This window comes from Symphodus melops, assembly GCF_947650265.1.
Source record: "Symphodus melops genome assembly, chromosome: 2".
Lineage (NCBI taxonomy): Eukaryota > Metazoa > Chordata > Actinopteri > Labriformes > Labridae > Symphodus > Symphodus melops.
In genome coordinates, this window is record NC_136692.1 from 27,968,864 (window position 1) to 27,987,117 (window position 18,254).

General features: G+C 41.3%; 1 long non-coding RNA gene across 1 annotated transcript in view; it reads right to left on the reverse strand.

Annotated features, from left to right (window-relative positions):
- Positions 1 to 3,894: 3,894 nt before the first annotated feature.
- LOC306820678 overlaps positions 3,895 to 18,254 on the reverse strand; it is a 33,603-nt gene continuing 19,243 nt past the window's right edge. The window contains exons 3-4 of the long non-coding RNA XR_013778690.1: positions 4,872 to 4,952; positions 3,895 to 4,297 (exon numbers count right to left, since the gene is read on the reverse strand). This is a non-coding gene — a long non-coding RNA (uncharacterized lncRNA). The remainder of the gene's footprint in view (positions 4,298 to 4,871; positions 4,953 to 18,254) is intronic.

An 18,254-nucleotide genomic window follows, 5' to 3' on the forward strand; every position in this document is an offset into this window, starting at 1 on the left:
CGAGGGAATGTGTCCTTCAGACTGGCCTGAATATTCAAGGACAATCTGTTGGTTGAGGTTTTTTCAGTTTTTCAAAAGATTACCAGATAAGAAAAGAAAGAATGAAAAAAAGGATAAATGAATGGTCGGTGCTGCTCTGCGTTTTCGTTGGTTTCATGGCCCAAAAATAAACTTGAATAATTGAATCTCCTCTTGTGTTTGAAATCCCTCATTACTTTTCTGTCCTGCAGATTTCAGTAATGCATGTGAGTGTACAGTATGTGTTTATAATTAGCATCAAGTGTAGCCCTTCCAGGCTGAAATGAATCATGTGCATACGTGTTGAGCTCCCCAGAGATCCAGGTGGAATGGCAGCTATGTGTGATATAAAAAACACCTTCAGAGAAACATCAAGTGACTTTAAACAAAGGAGATTTAAAGATTCAAGGAAGCTGAGCTCAGTGAAATTCAAGCAGAAAGATTTGAGGTATATTCTGATCAACATTCATTCAATTTTCTTCATTCAACTTCGCCTCTCCCTCTCGACCACTCATCAGCTGATTATGGGCGTTTACATTTTAACTCATAATCTCTGCAATCTCTTTCATCAAATCCTCACATGTTCTCTCTCTCTCTCTCTCCACAGACCTCCGCCCTGTTCCCTTCATTTCCAGCTCAGCAGAGTCCAGATACCGCCGTACAAAGCCACTCCTCATCACAACCTGTATTCTTCTATCACCCCCACCGGGGGCGACACGCCGGGTTTCTCATCCTGCAGTCGACCCCTCTAAGTGCATGACATCATCAAGACGCAGTCGTCACATATTCAACTTTTTCTAAACCGTTCAGTGAGTAAGTGTACACTCTTACTTCAGTCTCTACTGATTGAACTGAAGTAGGTTTCTTATTGTCTACATCTAAAGTGATTAAGTAAAAAGTGATTTGGTGACACAATGGAGGTAACTCTTCCATGACTGGTTTCATTCACCTCCCAAACAGCTGAACGCCCAAGAAAAGGTTAGAAATGCGGAGCTATTATTCCACATTTCCGTTATTTCTTGGCTCACCATGTCGGCCACACATACCAAACATTTCTATCTTAGATTCTCAGAAATGTCATCTTTTGTCCCGGCGCTGCGAAAGGACACATTTTGTGAACAGAACAATTCTATTCAATTTGACATTTTTACATTTTTGTGCGTATGCCCAAACTGTCCCTGTGAAAGAAGAAACTTTCTGTGTTTGTCTCAAATAAAACACTTGTTTTTACTTTCTGTGCTAGAACTAAAGTCCGTTTTTTTAAAAACGATCTGAATCAATCCCATCCAGAGATACAGAGCTTTAGGTGGTACATACCAATACACGAATAAGTATGAGAGGGAATCTTACTAACAGGATGCTACACAACTTTAGAAAGATATCTAGGAGAACTTCAAACAAGACTTTTTCAATCCAAGATCTTAAACCGAGTTTATTGGACTTTATCACAGTTATACAGAGTGCAGCTGGAGATACAGGAGGGGGAAGTTTGTGCTAAAATAACGTCTGACTTCAGAAGACTTCTGGCCTGAATTCCACAAAAATCTTGAACATCTTGTTGGGTGTGAAATACCTGACTGTCCAAATCCATCTATTCTCGTGGACCCATTCCCCATGACAGCACCGTCTACACGGTGTTGTCTTTTTGTGTGTGGTTGTTGTTGTATTGTTACTTTTGATTGTTTTTTCTTCTCTTTCCTTTCTGACTCTTATTTATCCAGATCGTCGCAACCACTGTTTTAGGTTTTTGTTCTTTACCTCTCGTAACAATTCACTGTCATCAATATTCAATAAAAAATGCAATTAAATGTTTATCATTACAGAAACAAGGATTTGTTTTCATTCAGAAGAGCTCTTTTATTATTCATTCAAACTAAAGCTGGGCTGAATTTTGAAGTGTACTGTTGCAGATCTAAATCTATTTTACAGGTTCATCTTCTTGTAAAATTAATGAAGTGAACTTTTTGTATTTTCTTTACTGCGTACTGTTTTTAATTTAGTTTACCACCGCTTATTATGATATCCACTGTCCTGTCCAAGCAGCAACCTCTGATGTTGAAGAATGAATGTAAAATCCTGCAGTACGTCAAGTGTCCACTTGAGGCTGGCACCAGTAGTCACAGACACACCTATTTAAAAAATGGGCAGCAGAAATGGAGCTGACCTGATTGACACAGTGATTGACGGGGCGGTGTAACAGTTTGTCATGAAGCGCCGCCTCAGCTCCAGCTCTCAGCCTTTCATTAGGTTGACTGAAAGTTCAGACAGGATTTCCCAGCATGTGGACCGCCAACGCCGGGGCTCCAAAGCTCCCTTCAGTCAAAGATGGGTGATGTCACTCAGGCTTTAATTAATATTTACAGACGATCATCCTGTCGTACACTCCCTGCTTAGCCTACTGTACATCCTTTGGTGTCCTCAAACAAGCTTTTGGAGCTGTTTGTTATCACACATTTCTGCATATTCAGCCGACTTCTTCATTTTTCCGTCTTTAGTTGAGATTCAGCCGACACCAACCTACAAGACGTCTGTTTGACCCGTGACTCATTGTAACGCCTTTCCTCATCTTCATCTGCAACGTGCAAACACTCAGAGGAGGAAGAACTGCAAGTACTGCTCATGTTCCTTTTTCGACTCTTTTCACAGCCCAGAGGGTCTCATATGGTGAGAGTCTGACACAATCTGCTTCACTGTGACTTCCCTGACCCTCATCACCTGTGCCAACTTCTGCCCAAATGATTACAGAATGAACGATTAGATCTGTGCAACATGAACAACAACACAGAGACGGTATTTGCTTTGCAGTGCTGTTTGGTGATCTTTGTGAATTAGAATAATTTGAATGGATTTCTGTACCCATCTCTGATCAATCATTTCAGCTTTTAAAAATTTAGAAGCTTGTTTCTTCATTTGATTAAGGTTTCTTTTGCCCACACGTCTTTGATTAGATTTTGTTCTTGTGATCAAAGTTCACGGTTTGTTTCAGTGAACTTTTGTTGGCCGACGCTCATCTCTGAGGTTTATGACTAACTTCATACTGAGTGGTTGTTTGTTTTAAGAGGCTGAGTCACAGAATGTAATACATTTACACAATCAGTGCAAAAAAACACTTACTTACTCATTTACATCTTTCTTGTATGGAGAAGTAAATAACACTCAAGTCTATGTTCTCTTCTAAAGTAGATCAAGGTTGTTCTAACTTCAGAAAGGATTTATCAAAAGGCAAAATGAAAAAAAAAAACAGTGTTGGTAAAGCTCTGCACTGAATAACTACAGAAAGACAGACTGACGTCTTCTCTCTCTCTCTCTTTACTGTTACCTATCTGAGTCGTACTCCATTCAGTTGACAACAGATAGCACTTGGTTCTGATGAACATGGTGCAAGGTTGTGGAAAACAAAGACGAGGAGAGGCAGGTGCATCCAGGTGGGTTTAGAAGACGATAAATGGATATTCGGCTAAAAAGGAAATGTTAGACTCCGAGATCGAGCGAGACGACAGAGAACAACACAAAAACAGGTTCCTCTGCCTGTCCAAGGTGGATCTGTCACTCATTTGACCTGCAGTAATGTTCAGTAGGTGATGGGACGTCTGACTGACACATGCTGTTTTATTAATATTGATATTGACTGGACTTAACAAGCTCAGTTTTCTGACCTCCTGGAGTGGAGTGGCCCTGTCGGCATGTGCAGATGGACCACAACGCCTGCAGTGGAAACACAAGCATTGTTGAGATGCGGCCCAATCAGCTTGAAGTAGCAGACACAGAACATGTGCAAACGATGATGATGATGTCACAGTAAGAGGTGAAGCTGAGTCAAACAGCTGAGGCTCCATGAACTTCAACCTCGTCATGATGTTGACTGTTGGGTTTTTTTCCAATAACGGTTTGTATCGTCGAGGAGCACCCACACTGGATATGCATGTTGGAAAATGGATTCAGAAAAAAATAAAAGTTGAAGTCGAGTTAAATGGACAACAGATCTATCTTGACACTGTGCTGTTTGACTCCTGAACACCATCACAGTATATTCATTATAAATCATTTTGTTTTACAGCCGCACAGCAATAAAACAGTACACTGTTGATTTTAGTTGCTTCAACATAAAAATGGCAAACAAAGCAGAGGGGATATTCACTGAAGCCAATCCATTTTCTTTTCTGCAGAAAGCCTGGAGCAAGTCCATCAGTCCAACACCGATATTTGGAGATTATTTTCTGCTCAAACTGTAGGTTAACAACAACTGGAGCCAAAATGACCTCAGTTCCCGGGTGATTCTCTGCAGACATAAACATGCATTATTTAAAAAACAAAAACACTATTGTAATCCTCCATAAACCATTGTGAAGAGAACAGACCCATGTCTGATAATCAGGTGCTATTGAATGCTGAGCAGACCCCATCACCCCCCTCACACACACACACACACACACACACACACACACAAACACACTGTCAGAGTCCTTGAGCGGAAACAGCTTTTCCTCAAGAGCTGCCTTCCAAAAACACTTAACAAGAACAGAAATTGGCAATTCATTCCTTTTCTTTCTCATTTTTGTCCCCCGCTCTTTTTTTTATTGATCGCAATCATTTGTTCCCTGCACGTGTTCAAATTGCAGAGCGGGGTTTTTTTTTTTTTCTCTCCCTCCGCCAGAAGAATAGTCCAATCAAGTCAAATTGGTGCTAATCTTCTCGCTCTTTAACAGCAGATTTGGATAGAAAAGCAGAGCGAGGAATCTCAGCAAAAATTAACAGGATCGAAGGAGAAATATGTGCAAGATGGAACAACTGCGAGGCTGTCACACAATGCCGAGCGGAGACACAGATGGAGAGACGGTGAGAGTTGAACCTACCAACTTGAAGAGTGGTCTGGCAGTGGAATGCTGCTGGTCTGCTGCCAATTAGTGTCTTTTTTCTCTGTTGTGCCTCGAAATCTAAAGACAGAAAAACAAGGAAGTGTTGAATATTAGACCGTCGCTTATTAGCCACTGATGCAAGCATGAACCCAAACACCATCACTGCAAACTGCAGCATGTTGATGAAAATCACAACTTGTCAGAGATCAAAAAAGTTTCCTTTTCCCTCTCTGGAGAGCAGGTCCGACCATGCTCGTTGTTATTTACAGAGGCGCGAGGATCAAACCATTGTGAAACACGGACGAGGAGAAAACTGCCTTTGAACAAGCAGAAAGGCGCGAGCAAAACCAGGGTGAACATCCTCACACATCCTGTCTAGATTATATGTGTGTGTTTGCTTCCACACTCACAAAGTTTTTAAAATGAACAATTTGAGCACGTGACAAAGAATCCAAAGTATTTCTTAGAGGTTTGAGGATGGTCAAAGTTCGACTGAAAAAAAGGTTTTTAAAAGTGACAGCGTGTCACTTTTCCACCTTGAAGGCGTCGTTTCATAGGTCAATCACTTTAAACAGGGAAACACACGTCTCCCATGTCCACAGAATGGCGTGCTCGCCCGTTTACTGCGCTGTGTGACTGCGGCAGCAGGCCCAGGTCATCTCAAGAGAAAAGCACACGTCACGAGTTCACACCGCACACGAGGACGATGAGGACTGTGACGGGTCGTCTGTGTCTGTGTTTGACTGCACAGCTTCACAACATGCAGAAGACGCTGAAGTCTGTCTGTGTTTTAAACTTTAGGCTCTGTCACTTTTTTCAGCTCTTTGTCTGGTACACATTTTGTCAACCACTTCATGGTGAGAGAAGAGACTGAAAGCTCCTCCTGCATCCAGAGGTGGACCGTGTCCACTTTCCTCTTTGTAAGGTCACTAATAAATGTGAATGAATATTTAATATTTTCATGAATTTCTATAGTGTTTGAGTCTGAGAGCACTCGTTCACGTCAAGGTTAAATACATACGAGGAGATGGAGTCTTTAAACTTTTTCTTTCTTTTTTATTTTAGATGAACCGTGCATCTCAAAGATTGTTATTTCAAATGAACCAACATCAGGAACAGGAAGTGAAGAAACAGAGTTAAAGCAACTAGTTTGAATAATCAAACACAAACTCACCGAGGCAAAATGATAGCATGTAGAAAACACACACACACACACACACACACAAACACACACACACACACACACCCACCAAACAGTGGAGAGGTCCAACTCTTCAATGTGACATTGAGTAAATCAGATTTGAGGGAGGAAAGTGTTTGATAAACAAATTGCTCGCTCACTCTCTCACTCTCTCTCTCTTACTCTCTCTCCCTCTCACTCTCTCTCTCCACCCCCCCAGCTCTACCCCCCCCCACCCCCCAATCAGTAGAAGAGCCTTTAGAGAGCAGAGACAGATTCGTATTTATTCACTAATTCATGTCAACAGCCTATCTACTCCATTACGTCGAATAAACAACTATTTACCCCAAAACCACTCAAGCAAACTCCTCCAACACACACAAAGCGTGTTAGCAGCAGGCTAACGGCAGCTGCTGACGAGACTGCAGTGTGTAATAAATGCTAAATTCTGTTTTACAATATGAGCTTCGAGGGTTGAATTTGATAAGACTTGATTTAGATATGTCTAAGTTCGATATTAAGTTCGTGTCGTTATCTATAACATGCAATGAAAACCTGCAACTCGCAGCAAGCAGACTGAAGTTACTTCGAAACATGTTGAGGTGCCAGTTTGATGTTTGAGTGTTTTTGGATTGACAAGCATTCATTGAAGCTGTGTGTGTCTCTGTGAGTCTGCTCAGTGATAAAGGTTCAAAGACAGCTGCTGGCCTTGAGGAGACAACAATGACTGAGATTCATCCTTGTTAGCGGAGTTTATGTGAGGTGACGTTTCTTTAGTGAACCGAGTGTGATAGAACGGTCGAGGGCAACGTAAAGACTGTCTCTGCTTCCTTGTCCTTCTCTTATTATGTATAAGGTCTTGCTCTGTTGAGATCCGTCCTGAAGTGTTGTCAGACAACAATAATAATCTAAGTCGGACTTTCTGGTCATGAAGTACCTCTGTCCATAAATGAGCTTTTTGGGTGCTGGCAGCACACGCGACCTGAGTGACTCTAAAGTCATCTCTCAGCACAAACCCTTCCCTCTTTATTTTGTTTCTACATTAAATAATTGCTTTTATTCAAGAAACACTAACATGAAACAGCGTAATTAGAACGTGATTAGCAGCTGCTCTCAAAAAAAAAAAAGAGTCCGACTTGTTTCCTGATTTTGATTGGTAGGTGAGGGAGAAGTGACGGCAGCGTTTTGAGAGCTTAAATAATTGTGTGTGTTTTTTTCATCCTTTATTTGAGGGATATGACAGTGCTGAGAGAGACAGAGAGAGAGAAAGGAGTCACAGGTTGGATTTCAAACCCGGCTGCCTGCTCGAAGGACACGCACTAACCACTAGGCTACCGGCACGTTGAACCCTTTTTAATTTATCGCAGCGACTTAAAACAGCTGATGCTTTTTCACTTTAGAAGCTGAGCATTGAAGACGCTGACCTTCACTGATTTTGTGTTGTAAATGGAATCTGGGCAGATCAAGGCCCTGAGGCATGTTGTCGGGTTGAGGGATCGACTGGACAAAGAGTTTTGTACATTTTCCTCATCTTACCTCGAAACATGTAACCGTACGGGGCCGAGGTTCTTCTCAGACGCAGCCTTTCTAACAGAATGCAAGGCTGCCTGAGCAACAGGAAACACCCTGGACAGATTTCAAGTCTCTCTCACATTCACACCATCGCAGTTTCAAGTTCACCATGTGCTGACTATTTACGTCTCGTGTTCAATACACTCAGACCCATTCACAATACAACACATTTTTGTGCAAGAACGCCGGTTTGATTTCCAAGATGAAAATTATTTACAACTTTGATCATTTGTGCCCGACAACAACGATAATGCTTCAAATCGTGGAGACTAATTAAGGATCGGCGTCAGAGGAGAGCAGAGGAGGTTCAGAGAGCGTTTCTCTGGCACTGCTGCAGTGATAATGAGATACGTCACACCGTCAGCTCTCCACCACCTTAACGCGCGACACCTGCTTCACCTTACAGCTCGCCTACTCCACGATGGAACGACACCAAAGCTCCATCTGTCTGTTACTGCAACACACACACTTAATGCACACATGATCATTCAGCTGTTTTAACAGCAGCTCAGTGCTAACCAGGAAACAAAGTGCCAATGTTTATTCATTTCAGTTAAGAGAAATGACCAATAGATCCAGCAGTAGCTGCATGGTTTGCATTGTTAAGCATTAGCCACGCAGACTGAATTATTAGCCATGCCTGATACGTAAATCGGACTTTGGCGGTCAGCAACTCGCGGTTATCCCTGAAGCTTGAGTGTCTGCAACTTAGCAACCTGTGTTCCCGTGAGAGGAGGGGGCGGGGACAGACAGCTCTGTTATGAATTTGGAATGCAGTACCCATTTCAAACACCAGGTGTCAGTGTTCCATAGCGCCCCTTTAAAAAAAAAGACTAATCACAACCACGTAAAGCCTTTAGCACGTTGATACTTATTGATAACACATTTCTTAAAGATGAAACAAGTTATCTTGATGATCAACAGTATCAAAAAGTTTTAAAGAGAAACAACAAATTACTGTAATCTGCTGGCAGGGGCATAAAGAGGGAGCGCCTTTAAATTCACACGTCACTAACTAACTAAAGGAACGTTTATATCTCTTACCAGCACACACAGCAGAGAAGTTGATGTTTTCTAAATTGGACAAATACGTTGTGCAATGTTTATTTCGCTTGTCTGCCCTGTTATTCAGCATCAACAGTCAGAAACCTCAAAAATGACAACGTAAGTGTCCACATGAACTGACAGCAGCTCCACATCTCCATCAGTTATTAAAAGCTTTATTTTTCTGTACATCTCTCCGTCAGTGAATTCATTCATCTGTCGATCTGTGTTCTGGATCTTTCTTCGCTCGAGGCCTTTTCTCTCTGCCAGAGAAGCAGGGTAACATTCTGCTCGTAGGAGGGCTGGCTGAGCCGCGCTGTTCCTTTTCCATATTTATGACTGAGAGGTGTGCAAGGAATCGCTTCCACACCCCCTCCCACTTCATGTCTTCCAACTATCTCTCAGTCCATCTGTCCGTCCCTACAGGGTACCTGCTGATCTGTGGGTTTTTACACTCTGCTCCAAGTACATTTACAAGACATGTTCAAGTTGAGATCAGGAGTCTGTGCTCTGTCACCTCCTTCCTAACCTGCTCCCACTCGTTTGAACCTGTGTGACTGACCGTCCCTTCTGACTGTACCTGTTGTTTCAGCTTTTCTGCTGCTGTTTGTGGTGTTTCTGAACCACTTTCTTGCCTTTTTCTCACACTGCCGTGAAACGGAAGATGGAGACTTTAAAAGTACAGAGAGACATCGATCAAGTCTTAACAGAAAACGAAGGCCTGACTATTCACTTAAAATGTAGAACATAAAACAGATTTTTGTAGTTGAGGTATCGGGAATGCTCTGCTTTCGTTTTATCATCCTTAAAGTATCGTTGAAACCAGAAATACTAAACTACATCGAATATTTAGTTTTGACAGCAATCAAGTCTCAGCTGTTTAAAGGTTTATTTGATGTTTTTATTCCAGCAATAGGACAGTGGACAACATTAGAACATTTAAAGATACAGAGTCAAAAAAAGACAAAAGAATAAGTGTCAAGATGTTAGTGCAAAGTTAAAATACACATTTACAACACAATCACTATAGTCTCCGTACACTGGGCGTGTGCACCAAAAACTAGGCTTCCAACACCTGTGTGAAAAGATTTTAGTGGAATACAAATATTAACTGATGAAGACGTTTTTAGTTCAGCATGGTATCAGGATGTGCGTGAAAAGTCACAGGCTTCAGAGCACATCATCAGACATAATGTGATGTTTTTTTAAAGACTGACATTCATGTTGTAATGTTTTAAAATAGGCTAAAGGCAAATGAGCATCTCTCGTCTTTGTTGACTGACTGCTTGATTGTCAAACAAATCATTCTACTGAAGACAGAAAGGAAACAAATAATCAGAGGGCACCTAAACCTTTCAATGTATGTCTGATGTTACATTCAAAATATGCACTTCCCAATCATGTAAATCTGTTCCGAAAAAAAGCTAGGTGATGAGGACGTGTGACATGTGAATATACGCCCACCATAAGGCGGCCCCATGGAGCGATCAACAAAATACAAACTGACCCATTAAAACACATTAAACACCTTAACTAAGTCAAAAGACTCTCTGACTGAGAGACACAGCTCCGACTCTTCTTCAACATGAAGCAGCGCTCGCCTTTTAAGCTGGAGCCGAGTGTGCCTCGTTGTTCTATCAGTGGCTACACCTGGACAGGATACAACAGAAAGAGAGAAGGGACGAACAGAAAAGAGAAACATACAGCCGGAACAATCAGAGGAAACGTGTGTGCAAAGTGACTCAACTGTCTGAAAGCTGTTACAAACTCCACCAAAACCTCCTCGGCTGCAATGACCTTAAAAAACAAACACTTTCAAATGTTTTTAACACACAACCTCTTGTCGTTGTAATGACTCTCCTCTCCAAGCAGAAGTGATTCTCATAGAGTGACAAGTTGACTGGAGTGGTGGATCATCGCATCAACAAAGCATGTGACTCCAACACATGAGGCAACGATTCATGTCCTCTCTCTATCAATGGCAAATAAGAAGTTTACGGATAACCTTGAAAAACGAGCCTGACCGATTAACCGGCCAGCCAGTAAAACCAGCCGATATTAACATAACAAGTGACTGTCAGTATCGGCTAATATGATCTCAGGTATGTGCCAACATTACTGATTGTTTTTTTCTCTCCCTGATATTGGTATCGGCCCAAGAAATCCCACATCAGCCGGGCCCTACTTATGAGTAAATCATATCGAAGGCAGGGATGGGAAGTAATCGGACTGGTATTAAAACAGGCATTACTTATTCTCACAACATGAATTTCACCACTTTAGATACACACGTTTGATTACAGTTCACAAAACACACTTGCTCAATAACGGAAGGAGCTAAACAAAGTTTCACTCTGACACTGAAGAGCAGAGTCACGCTCACAGAGTCAGCTTTCACAATCAGCGAGCAGCTAAACCTGTCTTCTCCTCTCTCTACTTTACAACAACGAGAAGCAGCATCGCGTGTGTTTGGTCAGCGCGTCACTTTCCGTCGGCCTGGGTCATGTGTCTGTGTCATGGGCTTTTTGCTGGAATGGTTTTGACTCTGTGTCACAGACGTTACTGAGTTCACAATACGATTCTCCCACCATTTATTTGAAGAGAATCGGGAGGTGATTGGAGCTTAAATGCTGAAGCTTGATGTTGACTGTGCTATTTGTGAAGTTCTCTGCCTTGTTGTAATATTTGCACTCAGTTTTTTTCCTTCATTTCCTGTCTTGGGAAGCCAAAATACTTCCACTGCCGTGATATTGCCAGCTAATTACAACCAACCTCCTCTTCTCGACAGCAGCTGACACATCACAATATTACTGCCATTTATTTTTCAGAGAACCGATTCGAACCTTGACACCTTTGAATCGATTTTCAACTGAGTCACGATTAATTTTTGCATCCCTACTTCTATTTGAAGCAGTTCTCTGGCCCACTTCCATCTCTCAATTGGTTTAATATTTGGGCAGGGGAGTCAAACATTTAAAAAAAAAAACTTTCCGTACTTGAATCTATTCAGTTATTTAAGTTCTAACTGTGTTGCTGTGTTCCACTTTTTCTTTCCTCTTTTTATAAACATTTTGTTTCTAACAATCATATATTCTAAAGAACAGTGGACACTTTCTATGCACGCAAACACAGTTATTAAAAAGTTCTGTTTTCTCTCCTGATTAGCTCGGGGGTTAATGACCAATCAAAGGAGAGGGAAAACAAACGAGCACACAGCCTACACATAATCACAGAAGAAATAACACTGTATACATAACAAGATGACAAAACCCATCATCTTCTCAATCAAACTCTGCGGACATGATGCCGTTTCACCCTTGGAGGACTGTCTCCTCCTATAGGAGCGCTCAGCTGGCGAGGCGTTGTTCTACTCAGACAAAGTGTTCAATAATGGAGCGTGTTTGGAGGGGCTGCGTCAGCTGGACTGGAAGCTACAGAACAACAGTGAAGAAATGTATGTATGCTGTGAGCATATAAGATATCTACTGTTTGATGCAGAGGGAAGACAGGTTCGGTAAATGAAGTCTTCTTCTTAACTTCTGCTGGGATTTGATGATAGACCAGTGCTAACTTAAGGTCAGCTACTGGAGCTCGCTCAGACGAATTAAAGCCTGTTTGTAGAAGGAGAGAAGTCAAAGGTAATGCAGAGTTTCTTCTCCACCTTTTTCAAAGTTTGTTTTCATAGTACAATATCTTTGAACAGTTGTCTCTGTATCAGTCACCTGTTTACTGCACTATGGGACTTTGACAGCATGGCTGAGATCATCTGAAGAGAAGTGCGTACGGCTTTACAGCACTCCTTCACACCACAGCCTTCACTTTAAAAAAAAAGAGCCCTCATGTAGTCTCATTACTCTTTGATACAAAGAGGAAGAGGACCTGTGATGGATAAAGAGAAGAAGAGACGTGTGTAAATATCTGCAGATATTCACAACAGATTGTGACATCATCAGGCTACACATCGGTCATCGTTGTCTCATGTGAATCATCTTAACCAGGTGCAGAAAGTCATCCTATGCAAGTTATTTCTCAGGTTTGAATATAGATAAACAAATAAATCCATTTCATGTCTCTTTCCTTGTCGATCTTCAGATTAACTTTAAACGTCTGTAGCTTCACAAACCGCTCTCAACTAGCATGGAATAAGCGATTTTTATATATTTCCTCTGGTATGTTGTTAACAAAGTGCACCCCCGGTTTGTTCTTATGAGCCTAAATGTAATCGTCACTCAGCTCTTTTGTTTACTCACATCACCTGAAGCTTGAGAACAATTTCTCGACTTTTCTCTGGGGGTGTTGGAAGAAAAAAGCTGAGAAACATACAGAATCAAAGCTGCAGAGGAAACACAGCAGAACGAGGTATAATACATGTCCTGAAAATCGTAATGACACTAATTAACTTCAGGAGAACTCCGACGATCACAGTAAAGTGTATTTAGCAAACGCACTCCTTCTTCTTCTACCTTCAAATTGTCCGTCTTATTGTCTTCCTGAATCATTCTCGGTATTTAACATCGAGCCCTTCCCACTGTGATTTCTCTGTGATTGTGTTTGTGCAGCGCAGAAACTACACAGAGGTTGTGAGTGTTTCCCTCCCCGCACACTCCTCATCCTCTTCCTCACTCTGTTCAAAGCGACATCTCCTCGTGTGAAGTTGATTATGATAATAGACGGGTGATTGTCACAGACTCTGTTGTAATTGTTCATCAGTGAGCAATAATTTCCAACTTGATTTAGAACGGCTGGTGTGTGCACGTGTGTGTCTGCAGGCCTGCGATCACACACACACACACACACACACACACACAGATAAGCAGAGACAGAGATGCAGGACATGCGGGCTGAAATATGAGAACATTCTGAACAGATTAAAATCTTAAATGTCATCAGAGAGAAACACAGAGGGACAAAAATAATGGAACAACAAACTGAGATAATTTATTTACATGACAATTAATAAAAGACGTTTGATTTCATCTGAAAAGGTCAACTTATCAACTATGCCTTCAGATTTGTGTCTGTAAGTTTAGTCCCGAAGGCGTTTTCTAACAGTCTTTCAAACTGTAGGTTTGCATCTTTGTTGTGTCATGTATGGGACAAGTTTGCACAACTTCAAAAGTTCATGGACAGATAATTGATGGATGAAGCTCGGTGTGGAGCGATTGTTTCTTGACGTCAGGGTTTGAGTTTACTTGAAGGAGAATTATTTTTCCAGCAAGTGAACAAAGATGAGTCTTTAAAACAAACTGAGATTCTGTTCATTTTGCACAACTATACCTTCAGGTTCATTTGTTTTACCTGTAGATCTGTCAGCAGGGTTATCTCAATTATTCTAGTAGAATCAAAAAAGCTCGATGTTTTGATACCATGGCAACGGAATTAGAAGTCCTCTGAATCCAGTATTGAGTAACTTCTTCTTTGTTTATTGCTAACAAAAGCAGGAACACTCCACCTGAGGTTGAGAACTCTGTTTCTGCAAATTAGACGTCACCTTCTCTCTCTCGCTAAATGTATGACTAAACTTGGTTAATTACTGTTGCATGTTTAAAAGTATTACTATGTGAAACTTTTTTTCCATTTTTATTCAGAAGATGTGTCTGGATTTTACTGTCGTCGCTGTTAGATTGTGAAACTAGATTGTGAATCGCCAGTGAGAGATGTCATGAAGAGTAAGAAGGTGTTAAACAGGAGTGTCGTCTTTAAATTCTTTCATTTGATTTATTCTATATAATTAATATTAACATACATAAGACATTTCTTCTTTTTGAATTCCAGAAATTGCTATCAAACTGGCGCACCGTCATGATTGCATAAATGGCAACTTAAATGTTGCCAATGTATTAGTGCAACTTAGGTCAGCTCCTCTCCTTTCTGCCTGCTTGTAAGAGATACACAAGCAACTTCTTGCATCTGTTTACAGTCCAGAAGAACTTGAAAAGCGTTCTCTAACTCTCCTCTCCTCAGCATCTCTTGGCTGAAAGTACGACTGAAGATCTGAAGCTTTTGAGCTTCACAACTTTTTGATGCTGTTGATCATGAAAATAAACACGATCTGATGATCTTAGTTAAGAGTGTTTCATTTTGTATCAATGATTTCCTTTTTTTATTTCTAAATAATCGATCCCACACTTTCTTTGTGTTTTAAAAAGATCGAGTTGTTTTGTTTTTTTCTGCAGTGAACAGCCGTTTAGTAAGAGGTGCTATTTGGAATGAATGTTTTTTTTTTTTTTTTTTTATTATAAAAGACAAGGAGACATGTTATATATTGAAAAAGTATTAAATATTCATATATAGTCTGTACATAATGTGCATACTAAACTGCTGCTCTGACTCACCGGTAAAACCTACATTTCATCAAGTGTTGAGATGCTGCTTACATTATTTTGTTTCTTTGTTTTTTTTATTTACTGCCTTCATATTTATTTTGTTGCCTTGGTTACCATGCTCACTTTGTCTAACTGCATCACACATACACACATCACACACACACACACACACACACACAGTGCATACAACTAGATAAACCCCACAGACTCTGAAATCTATTGACAGACTCACCCTCTGAGCAGAGGGATGTGATGGCGTGATGGCGTCAAAGCAACAGCTGCGGATGACCTCACATGACCCTTGAGGTTGTCATGGCAGCGTCAGCCTTGTTCCCACAACAACAGCACACCGCTCCATTACTGAACAACATAATTTATTTATGAAAGCTTTACTTGAGAAGCCTGCTGTGCGTGAGGAGGGACTTTTTGTCTCTCACACAGATTGCGGATATTTCTGCAAGGGTTTTTACGTGTACTCGTGTGAACACGTGTGTTTTATGTGTAATGGTTTGTGCATGCAAAGACCTGCAGCACTTCAAAAAGAGCTGAGTCCATCAGAGTCCTGCATGGTATCTCAACTCCTCGAAGTGGAGTCATTCCTGTCTTTGTAATGAATGCACACCGGAGCGTCGGCCTGATTGAGACGGTTTGCTGCATGCCCGAGTGTTGATGTTAAGAAGTCAGCACATTTACATGTAATCAGTGCTGAGCTACTTCATGAAAGAAAGACATTTTAATAGAGCAAGACAAACTGCTCTGCTGTTTTCCACCCCAGGCTTGATATAAGGAGAGGAACATGCTACACATACAGAGGCCGTGAAGGATTACACACATGGAAAGTTGTCAGAGTGAGGGGATGTGCACAAAAGAGGTTCTTTATAATAATAATAATAATAATAATAATAATAATAATAATAATAATAATAATAATAATAATAGTAATAATAATAATACGTTTTATTTGAGGGTGCCTTTCAAAAAAAAAAGTCAAGGACACCTTACATGCAGGGTTTAAAAAACAATAAAACATAAAAAGTTAAAAGGAGATAATTGACAGTTTTACATCAGATCAGAGTGAGTGGGCTTGTTTGAACAGACGGATGTCAGGTGGGAGGGAGTTCCAGGAGGGGGGCAGAGCGGCTGAAGGCTCTGGAGGAGAGGTAGAGCTGGGGGGGGTCATCCGCATAACAGTGAAAATGTTTCCGGAATATATGGCCGAGAGGGAGAAGGTGGATGATGAAGAGGATTGGACCAAGGACAGAGCCTTGGGGAACACCGGAGGAGAGTGGAGAAAGCTGCGGCAGCGTGTGTCGGAATATGTGTCCTTTACATATTCAGTGTTTTTTTTTAACAGATCTGAGCAGTCAATGCTGCTCCCGTTGAAAATGAACACTGTGTGGTTGTTGGAAAGTTTAGCTGTGAAGCTCTTGTTCCTGCATCGCTCTCTGTCATGTCACATTCACAGATTCAAAAGGATTCAAGGTCTTCTACCTGATCAGGGGAGTCAAGTCTTTGATTTTCTAGTAACTTTAATACAGATGTGTTTTTGTATTAAATAAAACTCTGAATTTAAATGCATGTAGAACTTGGACCAGAGATGCACGGATTGTGAAAATTGGGCTGATGAGAACGTTTCAAGGAAAAATTGAGACAAATATGGCTTCTGAAGAATTTTCTATTACTTCTTTGTACTTCTGTGTGTTCGCTTGGAAATGAGCTTTGACATTTCATTTACTTAAACAGTAGTTTGTATCCTTCCCCTTAAAATGTCTCATCTTACAAACTGCATGCGGCTGATCTTTGTCATGGACGCTCTAATAACCTTCCGCCCCACAAAAAGCCTCCTCTCTGGACCAGCATGCTGTGCTGGCGTCAAACTGACACAGCAGATACACGTGGGATGAAGATATCAATGCATGCCACTGTACCTGCTGATGTCGGTCAACATGGCGGTGCATCTTTGCAACACTTGACTCAGTGCATGCTCCTGGGAGATTCAGTAATTCTTCTTTTTCAGAGAGTGTGGTGTTTACACAAACAGTGATGAAGTCAGCAATCATTTATCTGAATATGAACTTTTTTGCTGCTTTGGTTTCATCTTTGAATCCATGAGAGTATCGCTCTGATTTATATGAAAGTAACACAATATAACAGAGCTCACACTGTGACCTGTCTACCTGACGTATTATATACACTGCGTGTGTGTGTTTGAAAGTGTGTGATAACCTTGTGTGTGTCCGCTCCCTGTCACTATCTTAGGCGCCTGCAGTCTGAAGGAAAGCATCTGGTTTCAGCATCTGGACACACACACACACACACACACACACACACACACACACACACACACTAATAGGAAGTGTATTTAATAGAGTCAGCAAGCGGACACCAAGAAGGTTATCTGTGATCACAGCCTGCAGTTATGGCACACATGTACACTTAAACACACACACACACACACACACACACACACACACACACACAATAAAGAGACAAACAGTCAAAGATAGGACACACACACAAACACACACACACACACACACACACACACAAACACACACACACACACACACATATACACACTACAGTATTTTAGCAGATATGACCTGTGACATCAGCATATTAACCCCTTTATACCTGAAGCCGTAACGTGAAGTAGGAGGAGCGCAGATCATACAGATGGTGACTGGAATAATGGGAGTTTTTTTCTCAGGATCAGCAGGTGCTCTCAAACATGTTTCATGTTATGCACACAGCAACAAACACACACACACACACACACTCACACACACACACACACACACGCAAGCAAACGAGACGGCAGTGTGGACGAGAGGTCTCCATCCAAACTGTTGACATACTGGAGGACAGCGGTCGCTCCGTGAGCTAATGACAGAAAAGTTAGAAAATGTTTGTTTTGCTTCCTTTAAAAGGAGAAAACCTCAATCTGACAAAATCAGAATTGTTTGGAGAAGACAAATTGCAATCACTGCATCCCCACTTAAAGCCATATTTGATATGTAGTCATGTAATTATACACAGTCAGTATGAAGTGAAGGCTGACTGCTGCTTTCGTTGTGTCACAGCTAATTGTTCAGAGTAGAACACCCCCCTTTGGGTTTCACAGGATAGCAGAGGTGTGCATCATGATGAAACATGGGTCTGATATTGATGTTTTATTAAAATAAATCCTGGTCCCGGACTCCAGACTGTAAAAAACCCCGGGTCACTGGATGATAAGAAAATTATTTGTGGCCTAAT